The sequence below is a fragment of the Buteo buteo genome, chromosome 22 (assembly GCF_964188355.1).
Source record: "Buteo buteo chromosome 22, bButBut1.hap1.1, whole genome shotgun sequence".
Lineage (NCBI taxonomy): Eukaryota > Metazoa > Chordata > Aves > Accipitriformes > Accipitridae > Buteo > Buteo buteo.
In genome coordinates, this window is record NC_134192.1 from 24,965,070 (window position 1) to 24,988,028 (window position 22,959).

At 58.2% G+C, this 22,959-nt stretch overlaps 1 protein-coding gene across 8 annotated transcripts in view; it reads right to left on the reverse strand.

The window, feature by feature from the left end:
* The window catches only part of STARD8 (StAR related lipid transfer domain containing 8), an 89,713-nt gene that overhangs the window by 38,276 nt on the left and 28,478 nt on the right, over window positions 1-22,959 (reverse strand). The window contains exon 1 of one of the 8 annotated variants that reach the window (XM_075054090.1): window positions 8,695-8,856. The exons of 5 other annotated variants lie outside the window; for them this stretch is intronic. The gene's annotated coding sequence lies outside the window, so the exon portion shown is untranslated. Of the gene's footprint in view, window positions 1-8,086; window positions 8,297-8,342; window positions 8,362-8,694; window positions 8,857-22,959 lie in introns of those variants that run through there. 2 more of the 8 variants (XM_075054091.1, XM_075054089.1) reach the window with 2 other exon arrangements.

Below are 22,959 nucleotides of genomic sequence, written 5' to 3' on the forward strand. Positions count from 1 at the left end.
GCGATGAGAGAGGACCGCCTGCCAGAAGTCCCTGTGTCCTTGCAGCATCTCCAGGTCTTGAGCAAAAATGGACCAAAATCCATAATGCAAATGCAAACTCTCTTTCTGATAAGGAAAGCACCAGACCCTCAAAACAAGCTCATAGCCTGGGACCTACTCTTAATTTTCCATAAACGCAGGCTCCATTCCTAAAGCCGCTGGGCAGAGGAGGAGCTCGCACAGTTGTTCGCATTACTGGAGGTCCTGCATCGGCCCACGCAGCTGGGGAGGCCGGGGGGCTGCACCTGCGCCTCCCCCTCCCCACCCCGAACCCTTCTCCAAGAGCCCTCCCACGGGGTGCATTAGTCCCCGGTCGCCTACGAGGCTCCCTAAGGAAGTGTGCTGTGCCGTTCTGCAGCTAGAAACGTGGTTCCCGAGCTTCCCGCAGAGGGCAGGGACGGGGTCCCCACGTGCAAACTGCCATTAGAAAGCTGCAAAGAGAAAGGCAAAGCGGCGTAGCCCTGGCCGGCCCCCGAACCCCCGGCAGTACCGTCCCCCAAAGCCAACAGCTCCCACGCTGTGCAGGCATCGCACCGCGTCTGCTCCAGCTGGGCTGGGGAGCAAAGCGACATGTGGGGGCTTAGGAAGTACAAACGCTGTTTTCATACCAACATCCCTACACAAAATACAAGAAAGAAAAAGAAGAAATCCAGGAAACCCAAGACACGGAGGGGCAGCTGTCTCAAAACAGTCGGTCAAGGAGGCTCCAAAGCAAACAGCCCGGGAGATCCCTCCGACCAACGCGCCGGCGCGGTGGCACAGGCACTGCTGTGGGCACGGGCACTGCCAGGGCTGCTGGAGAGGAACGGTAATGGGGCAGGACCAACAAGTAAAACTTGGTGGCAGGATTCGGTAGCGTTCCCCTGCATTCACAGGTCACAATCTACAGAGAAGGCAATTCTGTGATCTCTCTCCTACAGAGGAGAAAGACGAGGCAAAGCCTCTCCTGACACAGAGTCAGGAGCAAAGTCAGGAGCACAGCCCAGCTCCCCGCATTTGCAAAAGCACTTCCCTTGTCACCAGACCGCATCGCCTCCCTAAATGTGCCCCTTCAAAAATGTATACTCAGGGCTTTAAGTCTCAGATGCACAAAGTAGTTTGATACAATTCAGCTGCTGCTGCAAAATGCCTAAAATACTTGTTGCTTTTTGGTTTTTTTGAACAGCAGCAGCACTGGAAAAGTCGTGCTGCAGAGGTGTGTGCAGGCCCTGGGCGTGGGAAAGGAAAGCAGCGGGGTCAGCTTCCCCTTGGCTGGAAAGCAAGTGTCCGCCCGGAGCCGAAGTCAGGGGTTCAGCACGAGATCACGCCTGCCTCCCGAGGAGAGAGACAATTTCTGTTCAGTCTGTGATTTCTTGCCTCCTGTATTGAGGCATCCAGCAATCCCTGCAGGAGGAGAGCCTGCACGAGCTGGCAGTCATCCTGGAGAGTGCTAACAAGTGCTTTGGAGAGCTCCATAGCAGAAGCATGCTTCTGCAATGGCCAAGCAGGGTCCAAGAGCAGGGCTGTTCTTCTGGCTCTGCGGAGACAAGCTGTACAAGGAAATCCAGTGATCACGTAAGCATTTTGGTATCTCAAGCCTCTGGAGATGCCCACATGGAAGGTGTTATGGAAAAGCAAATCATGCAGCAGACCCAGCAGATGTCCCGTCCGGCTGATGCTAGCAGTTTTAGGACGGACCTCTCCAGCAGCTGAAGTCTGCAGCAACGTGAAGTGCACGGAGGCATGTCCTGGGAACACAGCCGGACAAACCGCGGGAGCCCCGAGCACTCCCACTGCTGTACTGCGCCTGGTATACATTTTACTGGGACAATAAAAGCACCTCTAAACTCAAACGGTCTTCAGAGCAAAACTGCTGCATGCGCTTGTCTCTGCTGCCAGCAGCAAGACGGCAGCCGGGGTTTCACCTCCCTCAGCCTTTGGGGACGGGGAGCCGCGGTGTCGGCCGAGAGCCCCGACCGCTGCCTGAGCAGGCGGCCGAGGGGATGCGGGATGCCGGCACTGCTGCCCCATCGCTACCTGCTTGGCCCCACGTCCCCGGCATCCCAGCACCCGCGCTGCCAGGCTGGCAGGGCGCGTCCTGCGCCTCGGCAGAGCAGCTCCAGCACCTCAACAGCAGGCACCCTCGCTGACCGTGGACTTCGTGCCGCGCTCACATGCCTCTGCTACAGGACAGTAATTCCCACTGGACTGGGGAGGAAACGATGCAACGTCCTACAGTGGCACTTGTAAATCATTTATTTGGACTTCAGCTTAATTTCTGCAGCCCTCTTGTCATACTACCAGCCCTGGACGGCCTACAGGATGGCCACAACACAACACTCATCCGTCCTCCTGACAGGATGAGGCCCTGGGAAGACAAACAGCAGACGCATAGGTACCTTCCTCTGCGACTCCCAGGCAACCGCTGCCAAGCTGGCCTGTAGGCAGAGACGATTTAGGCAGTGCAGAAACTAATGAGGCCATATAACTGTCCAGCAAGAAACTTTCCCTGCTCCAAACTAGCAATAAAAGATCAGAATCAGAAGCATTTGTAATGGAAGATAAAAAGATTTAGAGATGGGCACAAGGATGCTGAATGAAACAAAAGGGAAGGGATACACCGCTGCTAGGGACACACTGGCTTTGCCACCGCCTGTCAAGCCAACGCTTACCCTCCCATCGGCAGGGAAGGGGTCCCTGGGCTGGAGGGGAATAGGAGGGGACTGAGGGGACCTGGGCAGGGCAATGAGGCACCCCAGCACACGGCAGGTACTGACAACCTGTCTTCTTATATACACAATCTCAGGCGCACTTAAGTCCTTCAATCCTTTTTTTTTTTTTTTTTTTTAGAAGCCCATTATTTTTAGCTGGGGGAGAACCACTGCCTCCTAAATTCTTGCTGCTCCTGAGACACTACCACAGCTCCCAGCACTTTATCCCAGGAGAAACGATACAGACACAGTTCGTGCCCAGCCCCAGCCATTAAGGCCAGTGCATGCCCGTGCCCGGGAGGATCACGCCAGTGGCTCTCACCAGGGCACAGCCTCCCCGGGAGGTTTGCTCAGGAGGGCATACAGTGGCTGCGGAGCAATTCTCTGTCTGGGAAAACGAAGCTGAAACGCCAGCCCTGACTGCCCAGATGTCCTGCTCTTGCCCAATGACACTGATGAAACGAGGTCAAGTGCGCTCTGAGTCACCGCTGAGCGTCACCACCCCACAGCCTCGTGACACCTCTGCCTGCCACTGCTCGTGGCCATTTCCAGTTTCTACTGGAAACTGGAGCAGCAGAGGGAATTGACCCCCAGCCGCCCCTCACCAGCTGCCCCCTGAGCAAACCTCCGCCTGCAGCCCCAGGAACCGCTCCACCTCCCTCCCCAGCCTGACCCGCCGCCCCCGAGCCCAGCTTTTAGCCCAGTGCTTGCAGCAAAGCCTCCTCGTCTTCAGTCTTTCTCTTTTTCTCTTCCTTCTTTCTTTAAACGCTCGCTTTCTTGTCCTCTCTGCCGGCACTTCCTTCCCCAGCCCCAGGCTGAGCTACCAGCTGCCAGCCACCCCACTCCACAAACACGGGTCCCTGGTGGGAAGGCAAGGGGATGGGAGGGGGGCAAGCCCCCCAGCCCCTCTGCTTCGCCCCTGAACAGCCCGCAGTCGCATGGAAGAGGCTCGCAGCTCAGGGACAGATCCCTCCTTGCTTGCAGATTTACTGCCCTGGCTCCACAAACGCCCGGTTTCCAGCTGGCAGCCTGCCGTGGGGCCGTCGGTTTGACCTCGTCCCCCCAAAACAGGCGGCAGCAGAGCGGCCGGAGCACCCGGCGAGGGGTGCGGCGGAAGCGTTTTGTTGCCATTCCTAGAAGGAATGGGGAGAGAGCACGACTCCTCTGTGCGGCACCACACAAAAGGGCATTCAGAAACTGAACTTGTGCCCTTGACGGCAGCGAAAATATTCTTGTAAAATTCACGGCGGGGGGAAGAGAGGGAGAAGAGAAACCCCATGATGCACCTTTGCAAATAAATCGTACTTGAGCAGCGACACGCTTGCGGGTCAGAAGCACCCTCTCCCGCTGCCACCCGCATACGCCGGCACGGGCAGCGCTGGCAGCGTGGAGTCCTTAAATAGCAGCGTTAATCACTTCTGCCCCAGCGAGCTTTGAACACAGGCATCAAAGCCTGCTCCCAAAGGGCACAGCGAGCCTGTGACCGGCCCAGAAGGCGCAGGCTCTCTGCAGCCCCGCATGCACATGTTGCAGTCAGATGCTTTTCACTCCCAGATAAAGGGCAGGAAATCCCCCGGCACACCCGGGCTCCGGAGCGCTGGGCCCCTTGGGTTCATCGGCGTGCCATCCCGGGAGGAGCCGACGAGCTCCTGCTCCCAATTAAGCAACGGGAGGCCCAAGCCTTGGCTGCGGGGTCCATGGAAATCCAGATGTTCACCCCGGGACCACGCTGCCCTCCAGCCCGTGCCGGCAGCTGGCTGTCCCGGGAGTTATCCTGAGTGCCACATCAGCCTGAGCACTCCTGTCACATTAGATAGACGGTGGGGGGGGGGGCAAAGAAATAGCAGAGCACAAGACTCGTCCCCTCCTGCAGCACCCCCGGCTGTGACACCGCGTGCCTCCGTCTGGGTCCCCCCGAGGCGGGCAGCCCGGCGGGGTCAGAGCCGGTGCTGGACGAGGCTGAGCAGAGACCCCTGGCTCTGCTGCTGCGGGGCTCGGTCCCCAGCTGCCGTACCCCCCCTCCCGCTCTCCCCACACACGCAGGTCAGCGGACCCGAGGCTGACGTTACATCCATCCCAGTGACCGCCCCAAGCTGCCGCTGCCTTCCCTGCACCGAGCGCGGCAATCGCAGTCGCAGCAGCGAGCGTTCTCCTGCCGCCTTAGCTCCCAAACCCTGCACGACTGCTAGACCCAGCTCAAAGAGACTCTGCTAGGGACCAGCCTGCTCCTCAGCGGCTGCATCTCACGGACACGAGGTGTGACGCCAAACCGCAGCCCGGCCCCACCTGGCCAGCCGGTTTTGGTAGCCCCGAGCTTCCCCTGGCCAGCAGCAGCAATCCCTGACGCAGACCAGGACACCTCAGTGGGACCTGCAAGACAGACACTGGGGAAGCCACAGAAGGGGACGGCTGAGCTCAGCCACGGGACAGCACACGGAACTCAAGCTGGAAAAGTGCCTCCGTCCAGCGGGATACCAAACGGTTGAGCCCCTCCAGGGAAGGTCTCTCAAGCTGCCGCGCTTGTTAACGCCCGTTCCCAGCACCGGCTGTTAACGTTTCCTCTGCCTCTAACTGGCACTGGGTGACAAGTGCCCTTTTCTGATAAGGGATCCTTCAACCGGCTCGACAAACCGCTGCGCGCTGGGCGAGCGTGCCCACGTGGTGCGGGAACCCTGTCGATTATTAACTGAGCGGCAGAGGGAAGAGCAGCGGGCTGGCAAGACACCCGCCCGTGGGTGTCACAGCTGAGCAGCCAGCGATGGGGGCTGGATACCCCAGGACCCGGCGGGAGCTGCATCCCACGGGCTTGGGGTTGGCACCCAGGGTCACTCCCGGGGGAGCACCGGCCAGCGGAGGGACGAGCACGGAGAGAGGCAGAGCGAGGCCAACACAGCTCCACACTGCCGACAATCCCTCACGTGGAACTGTGCAAGTAACGTGCCAAATTAATCAGGATAGACAATGAAAATCCACAAGCCGTCACTTCCTGCACCTAAAAAAAGGTCTTGCTGGAAATGTTGAAAAGACCCTGTCCCTTTAAATTTCTGCGCCCAGCCCTGGCAGCCTGGAAAAGTTAATATAATTATCCGGAGGTGACTTTCAGAAAGGCTCACACAAGAAGGGTTATTGTGGCTCAATCATTAACTGGGCGGGAGACCCCCGGCCTTGCTGGAATGTGGCCGCATGCTGCCGGACCTCTCCGGAGCACACGGGAGCTCGGCACAAAGGTTAACGGACCGCTCCTCCACCCGGGCCACCGGTCCCTGGGAAGGCTCCGGCCGCTTTCCAGCACGGCCTTTCTTCCAGCACTAAATCCAACCGAACACCTCCTTCCCACTTCCTAGCGGGGCGGGAAGAGCATGCGGATAAAGGAAAATTGAAAAACGAGAAGACCCGACTTCCACGCAGACGTCCCCACCGCCACACATGCCTCAGCTCCCACCTCGGCTCACCCCGGGCAGTGCCAACAGCACCCACGGTTTTGGGGTGCTGCTACTCCAGGTGGCTCCTCTCGCCTCAGAGTGCCGCTGCTGCGGCACGACCGGCACAGCCACGGCAGGCTTGGCAAGAGCAATGGCATCCCAGCCTTCGCAGCCCGCATGCTGCCCCTGAACGCCTTTTACACCCACAAAACCAGCTCAGCTTTCATCCCTGGGCTCTGGCAATACATTTCACCAAATCTGGTGGGCAGAAGGATAGAGCAGAGTCTCTGTTATCAGGCTGGCGGAGATGGAAGGAGATACCCGAGCTACGTGATGCACCGCTGGGGCGGGGAGACGAGCCCCGGAGCAGGGCAGAGGTCCCGCTGTCCCACAGGACCCTCCCCAGCTCCCCACGCAGCCGGGGCCGCAGTGACCGTGCCGGGAGGTATTTCCTGCCTCCGCAGCCTCGCTGCCGGCACTGCTGCCTATATTTGGAGGATTGAACTCCCACATACATCTGAATGCAAAAGCCCTTCCAAGACCATGCAATGTGCAAACGCAAGTCTGCAAACTCCTGCAACGGGCAAACTGTCTCGGGCTCTTCAAGGAACAAACAGTTTAAGGAAGGAGACTTGGTTGTCCTCTCTACTGGGGGACAATTTACCCTGTTCCCCAGGAGAGCAAAGCCGGGGCAGTGCCTGGCATCCAGCAGCTCTCCCCTCCTGCCTCCCACCGCTGCTGCCAGGCTCCGCTGCCGCAGACAGGGACCAGGCAACCTGCCCTCAGCACCCCCCACAGCACCTGCAAGGTTCGGCACCGGCCAACTTGTCGGCTTGCTCCTTCGCTGCAAAGTCACGCAGCAACCTCTGCTATGCCCTCAGGGAAAGGGCAACCTTTCTTTCCTCTACTCGACTTCAATTGACTTTGAGAACCTTCAAATCTTTTTGAAATTAGTACAAAAACCAAGGGGAAGTACTGAAGTGCCCTTAGGCATAACCATATTTTGTTCTCTTACGAAACTAAATTGCTGGCAGCCTGTCCCATACATACGCTCAGGTTTGGACATTTGAGGCAATGCAGACAAGGAATGCTTAACAGAAGCACGGTTGGATTTATTCAGTTGGTCTTTTATTAGAAAAGTATTTCTCAGAGGAAGCGCAAGTACATGAAGAGAATGTGAGCACCTCCTCAGAAGCAGGTTTGATACCTGTTCTGCACTGGGACTGGATGTTTTGTCACATAAGGAAATTATGGACAAGCTTTTGGCAGAAGGATGGGACCTAATTTTTTCCCTACAAGTACGGAGAGAGGCTGACGGGGTTTGAGCTGAGCCATGCCCCCTGCCCGGCTCACAGCGAGGAGCAGACCCCACCAGCACACACGTGCGGAGAACAGCAAGGGCTGCAGCGCCTGCTCCAGCAGCACTGCTACCTCTCTTAACCAGGTTTCAGTTAAAATGTAAACAGAAGAAAAGCACATTCATTGATAAGAATTCAAGTATGCACATGGAAAAGAATGCAGACTTCTGCCAATAATATCACGATGTGCGCTCTGAGATCCTGGGACTATACGAGGGTCTTTAAAAGAAGAGGCTCCCCTGCAGCAAGGAGCCGTTCCAAAACACAAACCACAAAACCAAATGCACAAAGAGCTGGTGTTTAAGTTAGCCACGATCAAACAGCCTCTGAAAACACAGCCTCTCACCTTGGCAGCACGGTCTGACAGATTACTGCTCGTTCACAACGTGACAAACGGCGCACGCACGGCAAACCCATCCGTTTCTACCAAAGCCAAAGGTCTCCAGAAGAGACGATCGACTGGAAACACGTGCCCACGGTGCCAAAAGCCAGAACGCGAGTCCAGCCTCCCCCCGCTGTAGCGCAAGGGCCCGATCCAAAGCCTCCTGACGTCAACCCAGTTTTTCCATGAACTCACTGACTCTCTGGATCAGATGGCAAATCTCTGCTTTTCCAGCCACCGGTTTAATCGTCAGTAATCCCAGGTAGAGGAGGGGTGAAGAGGAGCCCTGAGAAGATCTGAGGAGCCCAAAGCCCGCAGCCAGCCCATTCGCATCCCTCCGTTCGTTTAGCGACGGCTCTGCCGGCAGCGAACAGGTCAGCGGCCGCAGAAGGAGCCAGGGCAGCCTCACACGCCGAACCCGGCGACTCCCATGGAAGCAGCGGATTCTCACCCCACGCGCTGCTGTGACTCAGCCCGGGAATGACGGGGATCCAGTAACAGCTCGAGTATGGCAGGAAACGTGGACCAGCTCCGAGCTTCTCCTCCTCCCCGGCTACAGCACCAGCCACCTCGCACCGGCAGCGCGTCTAGCCGGACACACGGACACCCGGGACCGAACAACCCCGCGGACGGCACCTTCCCGCTGCTGGAAGCGGCTCCATCTGCCAGCGCGGCCCGAGCAGCATCCTCCGGAGCTGCGCGCAGCGGACTGCCGGACGCTATCTTCCCAAATTTGCCCCCCCCCCCCTCCCCAAACACACACACAAACACCCCCCGCACCCCACCGCAGGTTTCTGATTTACCTCCGGGCTGTGCCGCGCCCCCGTCAAAACCGCGCTTCCTCGGGGCGGGGGGGGGGGGGCTGCCGAGTCCCGGCGAGGGGGAGGAGGAAGAGGAGGAAGGGGAGGAAGGGGGGGAGGGTGCAGGACCCCTCGGCCCCGCCGCGGGCTGGGGCTGCTGCCAGCCGCCGCTCCGGCTGTTGTCGGTGTGAGCGCGGCCGCCGCAGGTGGGACCCACCCGCCCGCCCCGCCCCGGGACCCGCCCGTTCCCCCCCGGGACACCCCCCCCCCGCCCCGCCGCTGCCGGCGGCCAGCTCCGGGCTGCGAGGCCGGAGGTCCCGAGGCCGCGCCCCGCACGCCAAACCGCGGAGCCGCACCGGCCGCAGCCTGAGCGAGGGGCTGCCACGACGCGCGTGAAACCCGTCACGATCCCAGAGCCCGCCCGCGGCCCGCGCTGCCCCCGCGCCCCGCTGCCTGCGGCCGTCGCCCGCCCTCCGCTTCCAGACCGGCAGCGGCAACTGCAGGGACCGGTTTGGCCCCGGCTTCGCGTGCCGGACCGTGGGCTGGGGGCCCCACGGCTGGGACGCCAAACAGCTGCAACCCCCCCGCCGGGCTGAGCGCCCACGAGGGTCCCTCGGGCTGTTCCCCCTCAAAGACGAGCCCCAGGACAGTTTCTGGACAGACGCCCGGCTGTCCCTAGCTCTCCCTGCCCATCCAACCGAGCAGATGGCAAAAGCCGGGGTGCAAGCCGCAGCAAGTCGCCAAGAAGCTGCTCTCACGGGACTTGTTTCCTAAAAATGCCCCTCACGCTGCAGGGGATTTTCTTACTCGGTAGTTACTCCTCCGACAGCACAGGGTGAGGAAGATCCTCTCCATGGCGCACACATCTCACAACCTGGCTCCTGGATCCCTGACCCGTGTCATGTCAGATGGGACCGGCCACAGACTATTTGCAAGAAGGTGAAGGAGAAAATGGGGGATAGGGTCTGGAATAGAGGGGCTAAGAGGAAAAAACACTGTTTAAGGTGGACTTGAAGGAGGAATTTTTTTGTGAGAAATGGGAGGCAAAAGGGTTGGAGGTCAGGAAGCACCAGCCTGAGCATGGAAGGAGAAGCAGAGAGGAGGCAAAGCGCGAGACGGAGGCAACGGGACACTGGGCGAGAGGCTTGATGGCGAACACACAGAGCACAGATGCAACGCAAGGAGACCCAGGCAAAAATTTGGCATGGGGAGGGCCGGAAAAGCAGGAGAGACCAGGTACATTGCAGGGATGCCACAAACCAGCTTTTCTCTTGAAATTACTGGTTGGAGGGTTGCCCAAGCACCCAAACATGTGAGGATCGAGGAAAAAAACAGAGGCTTTTTTCCATTGTTTTCATAGTCTGAGAGGCTTTTGATGCACATCTCCTTCCTTCCTTCCCGAGCCCCAAGCTCCTGACCCTCCTCCCACCAACCTCCCGACCGCCTCTGCTTCCCCACTGCAGCCCTGTACGCCACAGCCCTCGCCTCTGGAGGGAAGGGGCTCTCAGCAACAGGCCACTCAATGAGGCCGTTGTTGACTTGAAAGTCTTTGTACAGCTTTGTGCGAGGGAGCCTCTCGCCAGCCAGGGACCGGGGGGTGGGGGGGACAAGGGAAGAGCAAGCAGCCGGTGCCACCCCCGCGGTCAGCCACGGCAAAAGGAGCGGCTCTTGGCCCGCACTGGTGGAGATCAGTGGAAGGTAACTACAACAAGGAGTGATGGAGGCTGCGAACACCCCGCTACAGAGCTGCAGTGGTCAGAAGGGGGTTCGGGGTACCAGAAACCCAGCCAACCCTTGATCCCGCAGCAGTACCCCCAGCCAGCTCTCTGCCTTATGTTCACCATCCACAAAGTGCTGCTCTCCAGCTCCTGGGGAGGGTGACAGAAAGGGACGTCACCTGCAGCCGGATCTGCACAGGCTCGGACTGCTGCAGAGAGGCGCTTCTGTCCCAGGCTGGGGCAGGAGAGACGGCGAGTGAAACCTCAGGAAACACATGATGGGTGCAAAGCCTCGGGGTGCTGACCACCGAGCCAGGACCCCAGGGGATGGATGGCATGGATAGCGTATTCTGGCCACACAAGTGGGAAGGGGACAGAAAGACGTGGCACTGATCCCAGCACACACAGCACAGCTGGATAAGGGCAGAGCTCACAACACTTTACACTGCCACGGGCTCACCTCTCGCCCGGCGCTGCCGCGGGTCAGAGCCAGGCACCATCGCCCAGGCACCATCGCCCAGGCAGCCCCAGTGGTACAGTGACGGCCCGTGGAAAAAGCGCTCGGCTCCAAGGAGGATTTCAAGCATTTTCCACTCATTTCCTCATGCAAAGCGGGAAGGGGGAGGGTGTGGGGGCAGAGAGGCAGGAAATCTCCTGCAGACGCTGAGCTATAAACAGGCGGCAAAGAGGGCAGGACCAAAGCAGCCGATCCCACACAGACCCCGCGCTTGGCCCGTTCACACCAGGAAAGCCGAGGCCACGCCGCCGGGGCGGATGCTGGGAGGAGCAGAAATCGCACATACCGCACACTCCCCCCGCGCCACCCCCATGAATGGGCCGCATTCACGCCCGGCGATATTAATAGTTCCCAGCGTATCGCCGAGGAATGGCGGAGCGCCTGTGGGCTCACCTTCGGGCTGCCCCGCCGCCTGCACAAGGCGCCCAGTGTGCACGTGTGCACACGCGTGTGCTCACCCGGGCCGCCCAGCAAAGGGGTTAACGCTGCCTGTGACCAGCAGGTCAGCGGAGGGGCTGCCAAGCAGAGGGATGAGGGATGGAACAGCATGGAGCACGCTGCCCTCCTGGGCAGGACGGGGAGGAACTGGCGCTGCTGGCCAGAGCATGCCCCAGGGAGCTGGACGTGCCCTGCCCGGTCCCTGGACAACCACCACCAGCAAGGGGAGAGGGGGTCTTTGGGGTGGTCCAAGGGGTGTCGCTGAGAAGGGACAGGAAAAAATCCAACAAAGGCCCTTTTGGGCTGCTGGATGCTGAAAAAATGACAGGAAGGGTGAACAGGCTGGGGAACTGCTGCCTCCTCCTCCTCCCAGCAGGGAGGGTGGGGGCCACCCGGCTGCTCAGGACACCGAGACCTAAACCCGGGAAAGCTCCAGTAACAGGCTCAAAGGAATAACCTCAGCCTGGCCCTTACAGGGGACTGTAAATAGGACCTCAGAAGAGCTGGGTGCACCCCAACGCACCTGGAGCTCAGCAGGCGGACAGGGCTGAGTGAGAGGAGCCACCTCGGCCGCAGGCGCCCAGGGAAAGCCGGGCTGAATCCTGATCCTACCTGGGAAGAGCAGCAGGCAGATGCAGCCCAGCCCAAACCACAGACCTGAGGTCAAAGCATTTTTAGGTGAGCCGTTCATGTTGCCCATGCTGCCTCCTCGCCTGCCAGCACTCAAAACCCTCCCCAGCTGTGGGCAAGGTCCAGTGGGAAAATTGGCCAGGTCACACCGTGGCTACAGACGAAGGCTCGTTCTGAGCGACAGATTACACCAAGAGACGCACGCCGAACACCTCTGCCGGCGCTGGGAGGCTCGGACAGTACCGATGCTCAGGAAGAACAATTGTTTGGCATTGGGCTGGATCCGCAGATCCCCGGATCAAACACTTCTCAGCACCGCGAGGACACGGCACCTCCAGGTGTGAAGCGCACACTAACACACACAGCCAGCCGGGGGGGGGGGACGACAAGGGGGTGCTTCCCCCCCCGGGGGGGCTTCCTCAGGCTCCAGCAGGAAACCCAAGCTCAGCCGCTATCAGCTTGCGAAGGCGCTCAGAGCCCCTCTCCGCTCTGCTTCAGCATCCCACCGGGTCACATCAGACCTGGGGGGGGTGTCCCTCACTAGTAAACACCTATTTCCAACGAAGCACTCAAAGCCCCCGCACCGCCCCGGCCGCGCATCCTCCGGCCGGGACCCCCCCCCCCACCGCGGACGCCCCCGGCAGAGGAGCGGGAAAGGGCGCCCCCTGCTGGCCGCGGCCGGCAGCGCACCCCCCAACTACACCCCCCCGCCAAACGGCAACAGCCTACAAACGGCAGAACCGGCCAAAAAAAAAAAAAAAAAAGGGGACGAGCCCACCGGGAAAGGATCCCTGCTCCAGGGGACCACCCACCGCGACAGGAAAACCCACGCACCCGCAGCGGACACATCCTGAGCCGCCCCGAGACGGTCATTATCTGCTTCTCTTTTTCCGATGACCAAAATAAACGGGGGGGGGGTGGGGGGTAACATTTTCTTTCAGGTGTATAAATAAAAACCGACCACAGAAACGAACAAACCAGAAGCTGGTGTCCTGGGGTAAATTTATTCACAAGCATATGCTCAGGGGACTCTTGCTCTGCCAATGCAAGCGTTACTCATGTTCCATATTTTTCCACCGCCGCAGACGGACAACGGGAGAAGCCCAGGACATTTTCACATGAACTCGCTTCATCCGGGTCCATCCCCACCTCAGAGCTGGGCCCAGCCTGCGCTCGCCGCCCTCTCCCACCTTGGGGTCCCCAATTAATTTCTCTGTCTGGCAACCCAATGCAGAACATTTGTTCGCTTTTCTCAATCCCCAGCTGTAAAAGCGGCCACCCCCACCGCTGCCACCGCACCCCTTCGAACCTCCGGATCCCCAGTAAAACCCCACAAGGAGCCCCAGGCCCAGCAGAGCATCCCCAGCTCACCCGCAAGCGGCAAACCCACCCATGGGTCCTGCTGGGGGTCTCGCCACGGCAGTGCAGGCAGGTTTGTGCCCTTGCAGAGCGCTCAGATCCACACAGCAGCCGCCTGTGCGGGGTACCAGGGCATTATTCATAAATTGCCGTATACCTGATTTGGCATCGGGCATCCCACTGAAGGCCCTAATAACAGCAAGCGGGAGAGGAGCTGCCTGCTCCTCCCCTCCTGCCCACTTCAGGACCTCTCTGCAGCACAGATAACCCAGAAACCGCCTTTGCCTCGTCCACCCAGCACCCCCCTGCATCCCTCCTGCCAGGGGGTCATGCTCAACCATGGGAAGCCAAGAAGGAGGAAGGGGAGGCACGTCCCAAGGGCCAGCCCTGGCTGCCTGCAGGACGGCTTCTGGGGCCGCAGAGATGCTCCAGCGCCAGTCTCGGCCCAGAGACTCAGCACCAGCGTGAAGCGAGCAAGCTGGCTCTGGCTGAGAGGAGGATGTCTTCAATATCCCTGTTTATGAGAGGAAAATCAGTGAAAAGAAGTTAACTGGCACACACGGAATGGCAGATGGAGCCAGTGCCACCAGCTGCACGAGTACAGCAGGCAGGATTTCACCAATACTGAATTCCCCAGCTTCCAAGGGAGGAGGGCAAGAGGGAGGAAAAGAGAAACTCGGAGACATACGCACAACAGCATCATTCATGGGAGCTGATTTTGTGCAACAAGGGCCCTGTGTCTGGCCCAGAGCTCTAGGCAATTAAAACAGCAGCCACAGATCTCAGAGAAACAGCAGGAATTTATCTGAGGAATCCAGATTATGTGGCCACTACTGAACTAGAGCAAAAAGCCTCCATCCTCTGGAAGGTAAACATGTTGGCAAGCAATGAGAACCAGCAACCAGCTCAATTACCCCAACTGTTTCTGCTTCACCCACCCGTGCCAGAGCCTCCTCCCATTACATCCAGGGGGGTTACGGCTGTTGGTCCTCCCTCTGTGCAAACAGTACCACCAAGGGGACGGTGAACAACAACCAGCTCCCCACAGTCCACACGTGAACTCTGCCATAGCAGGCAGATAGAAGAGCAGCCTGGCACAGAAGATGGCACTGTGTCTGCAATCAGAGGTCACAAGCAAAGCTAACTACTGCAGGTCTGCTACAGGGGGATGCAACAAACCAGAATGGTTTGTTGTTCCAGAGATAACGGTGGTGGTTTGCAAGTCTAAGAAAGCAGTTTTCCATTCTGGTCCGGCCTCAGGAAGCATGTACAGGGTTGACCAAGATATGTGAAAAGAGACAAGACGCTGATTAATCTCACAGAACTCTAACTGGCATGGCTAGCTCCTAGGAACAACTAGAGACCCTCTCGGAGACCCTTGGAGAGGATTTGTGGCTGTGCTCCCGGCTCTCGTGCTCTCTCCCAAAACAACCTCCTGCCTCCTCTGTCCCCTGCCCCACTGGGCTGACAGCCCTGGCTACAGCTTACCCCAGCATGCCAGCACCGAGGTGGGCAATGTCACTAGCATGGGGTCCAGCAGCAGGAGCTCTTCGGAAAACTCTGTTTTCTCTTCATCTGCGACAAACTAAGCTGACCTCCTCATCCCTGAGGAATAACCCGTGTCCACCCAGCGCATTTTGGGCCATTCCCGAAGGGATCATTTAACAGGAAGAGGAACGAGTCTCCAACACAAGTCTCAGGGCAGATACAAGATGTAATTCTTCACTGAGCATCGCAGCTGACTGAGAAAGAGAGCCACAGCGGTTCCTCTTTCACACAACCGAAAATAAATTGCATTCAAGATTGTTACCCTCACATCGTTATCACAGCCATCTTTAGAAGTCGCATCAAACCAGTTTTAGCACTGGAGATCCCAATGAGGAAAAATGCCTTAAGCATTTTAACAGTGTTAATAAAAAGGCTGATACAAGCATCATTAAGACATTATCAAATCCAAGATAATGCCTTCTGTTTTTCTGATTAAAAGTGTGGAGTTCTTTTCTGCTGACAGCCCTGCGGGCAGGTGATCTGCTTTACCAATCAGCTCAGGACAGACACCACTCGGCTTTGGGACCCTTGGCTCCTCACCCACCAGGAGATGGGCTCGGAGTGAAGCCCCCTGCCCTCCACCACTCCCAGAATCTCTGTTCTCCTCCAGTGTTTCCAATAGCAACAACAGAGACCGGGGGCCACAGCAGCATTGGGATGTCCCCGCTCTCTCACACCCAGAACACACAAAATTACAGTCCCAGGTACGGAGCCGGCAAACAGGGCAGGGTTAGTACTTGCGATATCAAAGTGATGAGGCTCACAGCTCCACCTTACCCAAACATCCTTACGAGCCATTAGAAACACATTAAACCACAGTGCACTGCAATCTTCCTCGGGGACACCAACAAACGCGACCTGTCCCTCCTGCCATACCAGGACCACCCGCATCAGCCCGCTTGGACACAGCGGGCAGTGGAGGCACGGGGCCAGAGCATCGCCAAATTTGCACAATTTTAGAGCAAAAAGAAAGCAAAGCCCCAGGCCCCCTCTCAGCCCATGTTTTCGGGCCGCGCTCTGCCTTTTGCATCCCACCTGCGCTGCCTCTCACGAAACCCACCTTCCAGCGGCAGCCCCATCTCCATGCCCCCTGCCCTTCCCATCGCTACCTGCATCCACCGCTATTCCCCAGGCCCCCCGACCAGACATGGGGGGGGGGGGGGGGTCTGGTCCCTCCTGCCTCTTCCCACAGGGGGGGAAGAAGGGGGGGAAGAAGGGGGGGAAGAAGGGGGGGAAGAAGGGGGGGAAGAAGGGGGGGAAGAAGGGGGGGAAGAAGGGGGGGAAGAAGGGGGGGAAGAAGGGGGTTGCTGCGGCGGCGCTGGGGCTGTTTTCCCCGAGGAGACCCCGGGGCTCCCGCTGCCCGTCCTCGCCCATCGCCAGGGCCGGGGCCGAGCCGGCGGGGGGGGCTGCAGAGCGGCCCCGGTCCCTCCCGCCCCCCCCTCACCTGCCCGCCTGCGCCGGCCCCAGCCGCAGGGAGCCGCGGCGCGGCGGAGCCGCAGCCCCAGGGACGGCCCGGAGCCCCGGCGCGGCGGCCCGGTCCCGCTCCCGGTCCCGCTCCCGTTCCCGGTCCGGCGGCTGCCCATCGCGGCGCTCCGCGGCGGAAAGGGCGAGCGGCGGCGGCGGCCGTTCCCCCGGCGGCGGCCGGTGAGCCCCGGTCCGGTCCGGGTCGCACACCGCCGGCCCGGCGGGCAGAGGGAAGGGCCGCTCGCTCCCTTTCCGCTTATTTCCTCCCACCGCATCCCCGCCCCGCCGGACACTCACAAGCCGTTCCTCCGGCGGAGGAAGCCGCCCGCCGCGGGGGACAGGCTCCCGCTCTCGCCGTGGCCCCGGTCCCGCCCGGCGGCCCCTCTCCATCCCCGGACCGCGCCGCTGAGCGACCCGGCGCCGGGCTCCAAAGGCAGCAGGGCCGGGTGCGGGTCGGGATGACCCAGGTGTTCCCCATTCCACCTGCAGCCACCTACACCCGAGTCATCAACACGGCATCAGCGCACCTGGAGCGCTCGCCCTGCCTCCGCTCCTGACGGTGCGTTGGTATCCAGAGCGCTGCGGACGGTTCGGGCACGATTCGGAGCCTCTTCGTCAAGAAGAGAAGGAATTAGCGTGATCAGACTGGCCTGCGAACACCTCACACCTTTTTTTTTTTTTTTTTCTTCCCATCTGACCTCTCAGGCTTTGAAAAGAAAACCACGCGAGTATTACAAAGCACCCACAAAGGCCGTGGTTGCTTGCACAGCCGGGTGCCTCCTCCGTTTACTGCAGAAGTAGAGGCGGGTTATTTCAGACAGGAAACATCACCTTTCTCTGCATTTTTAATGCAGCTTACATGTCAAAGCTCTTACCAAAGAAAAAGCATCATACAGCCAAACCTTCCTGTCAGTTTTTGATGTATTTTCTCATTATAATTTCAGGGAAGTTAACCACACTCAAAACTTCCCTCTTGAACCTTTTGGTCTCATGCAAACTACCCAGAGGATCCAGATAGAAATGTACTTTCTTGCCTGCAATTTCTTTCCAGTCTATCTCAGTCGCTCCTTGCTGCCATGGGAAAAACGCGGCAACATACCGGGCACGAGGTGGCCCAAGGGGCCTTTTCCCAGCTCCTTCTCTGCACTTCCCAAGCTGACACAAGGAAAAACCCTCACTCAAACCCAGGCTCTTCCTTTCTGGCCTTCAAAGAAAATCACCCAATTCGTGATAGGAACCTGCTGTTCAGAGGGCGGAATCTGTGTTTTGTTAGCTACAGGAAACAGAAAAACTTCCAGACCCTGAAATTAAAGCCCCAGAAGGACAGAGGAGATGAGCTGGGGGATGGGGATCAGTTACTGCAGCAGTTGCTGAGTTTCAGAGTTACAGAAATTTTTATAGGCAGAAGGGGAACAAGGACAAGAAATGGCCTCCATTCGTGGGCTGGAGGAGCCTCTTGCCTCTGACAGATAGTTTCCCCGCCATCATTTGTTGGAAAAACAGCAGTGTGGCCAAGTTGGTTTTGATATTCTTTCAAAGTATTTTTTTCTCATTTCACGCTTTCAGCTTGTTTCTCAGGAGCCAGCCACAGCGACACAAGCCTGCCTGGCCCTTTGCGGGGAGAAGGGGTGGAAAAGGTGGGGGCTGATCCAGCAGTCTGCATTTTTGCCTAAAGAGCAAAAAGGTGACATGAGAACAAACGAAAAGTGTTTCAAATTGCTGTAGTCCAAGATATTAACAGGAGTCCTTTGCACGCCCGTATCGCTGCCACAGCAGTTCCTGTTAATTAACCAAGGATGTAATTACATGCATGGCTCCATGGATTTATATGGGAGCCGCCTTCCCTGCAAGCAGGTCTCTGCGGGGCCACAGAGAAGCAGCAGCACGAAGACAGCAGCTCCCAGAAAACATCTGGGAGTCATGGAGGCACCAACGGGGCTGGGCAGTGCCTAGCACAGCGCTGAGACATGTGTTTCATTGAAAGAGAGCAGAAGGCATCTGCCCATAAATACCCCCAGGCAGTGACCCACGGGGGACAGGCAGGGAATGTCAGAGCTTGCAACCTTGGCTCTGCCCAGAGGCTTTAGCACCAGCCTACCTTCTAAGGGAAATTAAACCAATATGGATAAATACATATCAAAGAGCTCAGCGGTTCAAAAATAACCTCGAGGGTTCACTGAAAAGGCTGAAAAGGAAACGCTGGGGATTGTGTCTCAAGTCTCAGGAGATGCTGTCCCCAGCTCCCGAGAAAACATCTGACGGAAAGAAGCATAAATTGTTTGTTTGCTCTGAAGCTGCCCTGGCAGGGTGATTTTTAGTGTGTAAGTTCTTGTTTAGGAATTATCTTTTTTACTTTGTTTAAACTTTTTTACTACTTGGAGCTAATCACAGAGCATTTTACGCTAGCCAGGCAGGGGATCGATTCCCAGTGATAGGTGAGTGCCCAGGAGTAAGGCCACAGAGGCTGTAACAGAAGGAAAATGACAATATTTCAGAAACAACCCTCTTCCTTCATGAAAAATAACCAAACGAGTGGCAGAGCCCATCTGAGCGTGGGTCGGGTGCCGCTGCTCTCAGACCAGCACCAGCAGAGCTCTGGGTCAGGCTGCCGCCTGCCCGGGCTCCCAGGGAGGGACCTGAAGTTACTTTGGGACCGAGGTCAGCACTTCAGCGTGACTCAGCAGCTGAGCCTGAGACTGACCCCGCGGGTGGGCAGGGAAGAGGAAGGAGCAATGCAGAATCCTTTTCATCACATGTCACATCGAAAACACTAATAATCACATTCAGTTCGGCTTTTCTACTTCCTACCTCTTCGAACGGGATCCAGACCCCTGACCACATTTTCCACCACGTAACAGGCAGCGATTTCTCGGGGGGTTTCAGAAGTCCCCAGAAACAGGTCCCTGCAGCCATGGGTGGCATCCCACCACATCCCATGCTTTCAGGCCACGGGTCCCCTCCCTTGCATGGACGGTGCAGCCAGAGCACGCCCCGGTGCTGAGGGCAGCGGTGCCAGTCCGCGCACGCTCACTGCTCCCGGCACGGCCTCGCACCCTCGTGGCGACCACCCTGCAGCCTCCCCCAGTCTCTCTCCTTTTCTACCCCCTCAGGCAATGACGGAAAAACAGATCCCAATCCCAGTCTTCTCCCCCAAAAAACAGGGCATTGAATGCACGGGCACATACCAGGCAGGGAACAAAGGGCTCATGCTCAGGCTACAAACCAACAAAACCAACGCAAGAGATTTTCATGTAAAGAGAGAAGAAGAAGAACTCAGCTGTGACAACATATCAACAACAGCTAAATTTAGCGGGTTATTTTCGGAGATCCAGATGCTGGGTAAATACAACCTTATTATTTCATGCAGGGGCAAAAGTTCAGCAGAGTCCCTCGTGCTTCTTTCCTCTATTATTTCACCATGTCTAGCCGCAGAAGGCCACTTTTGAAATACTATAATATTGTCACTGCCTGGCTGCACTGAAAGAAGCCGTGAGCTCAGTCCCCGTCCCTTGGCAGTTAGAGGAGGCCACTGCTTAATGACATTTGCAGAGCATCCTACTTTTGGCGAGGCCTGATGCTGCTATCGGCAGGAATTTATTCGGAGGATGCAGTTTTCGCATGCACGGCTGGTGTGCGAGCCTTTCCTTTCTGCTTTGTCCAGAACAATACATGGGAAGCCAATGTCAGAGAGGAAGCGGAAGGTTAGGAAATCCATGGAAACCCAGCCTGGGCTGGGACTGCTCCAGCGGGACGGCTCCGGGCTGTGCAGCAGGCACTGTGTCCCACACAGCCTGGGGTTGCCCACAGGAGAGGACCACAGGGCAATGCAAGGGGGGTCCTGCCGCTGGGCAGGGCGGTGGGATGGCGGGGACACAGGGCTACCTGCAGGGCGGTGGGACAGCAGGCACTCCCCTCCAGGTAGCACACTGCACAGTTTGGCCTGTTTTGTCCAAAAATCAAAGTTCTGGGGTTTTTTTTTCTTCAATTAAATTGTCTGAGAGACAGGCTGTGACCCTGCCCGTGGAGGTGGGTTACCAGCGATGACTGTTCACCGGCACAGGCATGGGGGATGCCCCACTGGGCTGGCAGCCGCTGCCAGGAGGAGACCGAGTGCCCCTGCTTCTGCTGAAACATTACCTCCAAGCAAGCAGATGAAATCCAAGTTGTTTTCCACCGTTACCGCTGAGGGAGCTGAGCAGGGCATACCCAGCTATTTTAACGACAGCAGGAAGAAGCAGCAGCAACTTCATACAGCTGGCGTTCAGGGAAGGGGCCGTGGCAGCACACCCCCAGCTCCTGGCTGCTCGCAGGCAGGAATGGGGTCTGGGAGCTGGGAAGGGGTCCGGCTGCGTCTCGGGAAGCAGCTCAGGGAGTTTGCCCGGTGTGGTGGGAGAGCGGCACTGCTGTGGGGGGTATCAGAGGCAGGCTCCAGGAAGCAATGGAAGAGCCAGGAGAGGCACGTTCCCAACAGTTACCCAGCTAAACGCAGAACCAGCTCAACCCTGCCTCATGCCTTTGTCTCAAGAGCTGAGGTCCTCTTAGCACCCACTCCAAAGACGTTAAAAAATCATCAGGGGAAGGAATGGTGTCTCCCAAGAGCACTGTCTGAGTGTTTCCTTAAGTGAACCCCATTTGTCAGAGCACCTTCTGGGGATGGTTAGCTAAGAGGACAGCATGTGACTGCATCAGTCTCTTCTCAGAGCTTTAAAAACCTCAGTGGAGCATACAAACTGATGGCAGGCTTGCTCCAAGTCCAGCATAATTCACATGAAAGGGAGAGTTTCAGCTGTGCTCCACTGGGTTTCATGCTGTGGGGCACCACGCCGCTGCAGATTGCAGGGACACTGAGTAGCCTGCCATGGCTCCAGTCGATGCATCAAATCACAGGTGACAAATTCTTCGGTGTAAAACCGCACAGCTGCTCGCGTACGTGAGGGCTCCGGCTCCTCCTGCCCTCAGACCCCTACGCAGGCGTGATACCATGGTGGCCAAGCATCCCTCCAGCAGCGCGGAGCTCGTCAGGCTGGGAGGTAGACATGCGGCCAGGATGGTGTTGGCTGGGATTGTTGTGAATGTAGCTGAGCCTTTACCAAGAGACTTGGATTTTACAGGCGCTTCTAACCAAGGGGAAAAAAACCTATAAAAATACTTCCACAAAAAATCCCGCCACAGATGCGATCTGTAAGTCTTCCCTGCCCCATCCCTTGCACAGGGCTCTTTAACCCTTTTTAACAAGCTCTTGATATTCTCGTTGTTAATCTCTCCCATGAAAAGGCAAGAGAGACCACCCAGGATTACCTCTGGAGCTCCATTCACAAAGCACCTTTTGTTGCCCAGAGCTTTCCTGTGCTCCTGGCCAGGCTCAGAGCTGCCCTAACCCTTACGTGGATGAAAAAAGAGAGGCCGGGTCATTGCCCTCAAGTTAGGGGAACTGCTCGGAGATCCCCAGGCACATCCTGCAGGCTCCCTGCAAGGCGGCGTTTCCCGTTTCACAGCGCTGGAGGCTCCAGCCGGCAGCGTGGGCAGCACCGCTCCTCCCTGCCTTCGCTGCCAAGAGCCATCATCTGTGGGACCTGTTCTGAGCTCTGTGCCGAAAGCAGAGGTGCCGACACAGGGCAGAGGAGCACTCCAGGGTCCCTCCGCTTCCAGAGCTGCTGAGGGCTGGTGACCGCAAGCTGACCGTAGGACTGGGCCAGGTTTACTTCTGGAGGTGTTGCTGAGCAAAGAGCCTCCGTTACACCAACCAGTGAAATTATAAAATGCAGGACCTCCACCCCTCTTGCCCACCAGCTGGGCCACGCTTGGCAGTGGGACTGTTTCTCCGGGGTGGAACACGAGGACAAAGCAAGATCCAGAGCATTTTTTCGCAGCCCACAAAGCAGCAGCCAGGACCAGCAACGCTCTTTCAGACAAGTTTGGCCGTAGGGCCCTGCAGCATTCTTAAAACGAGCCGCTAGCTGCGCCCCGTCCGAGAGCCCACAAACCCCGTCCGCATCCCTGGTCCCCAGCCCCGCAGGCGCACACCTCCTCCTCCTCCTCCCGCAGACCACCGCCAGCCTCCAGCCTCCTCAGCACCCATGAGCCCCCCGCAGCAGGGTGGCCCCGACCCCCAGCCTCTCCCCCCGCCTTTGCAGAGGGACGGTTGGGGTAGAAGCAGCCCGCGCACACGCGCACAATAACAGATCAGCCCGGAGCTGCACCGCAATTCTCTCCTGCCCAGCTGTCGCTGGTGGAGACATCTCAATCATGCAAACCCGACAGGACTCCAAGCCAGGGGAGACCCTCCTTCCTACGGCACAGCAGTTCCAAGGCTCTGGAGCTCCTAACGAGCTTATCTGCAGAGCATGAAGAGGTTCACCAGAAAGAAGAGAGGAATTGAAAAGGAAACAGAAAGGAGCAGAGCCACTGCTGGGCTGGGCAAATGGCTGACCACGTCGGCACAGCTACGGCAGCGCACGCACGCCGGCGAGGGGGCTTGCGCCTCTCTGCCGGACTGCTGCACGCACACAGCGGCTGGGATTTCACACCGCTAACTGGTAATTACTGCAACGTACGGGAAAGGATGGGGCAAAGGAGAGGCTGGCCACGTCCTGG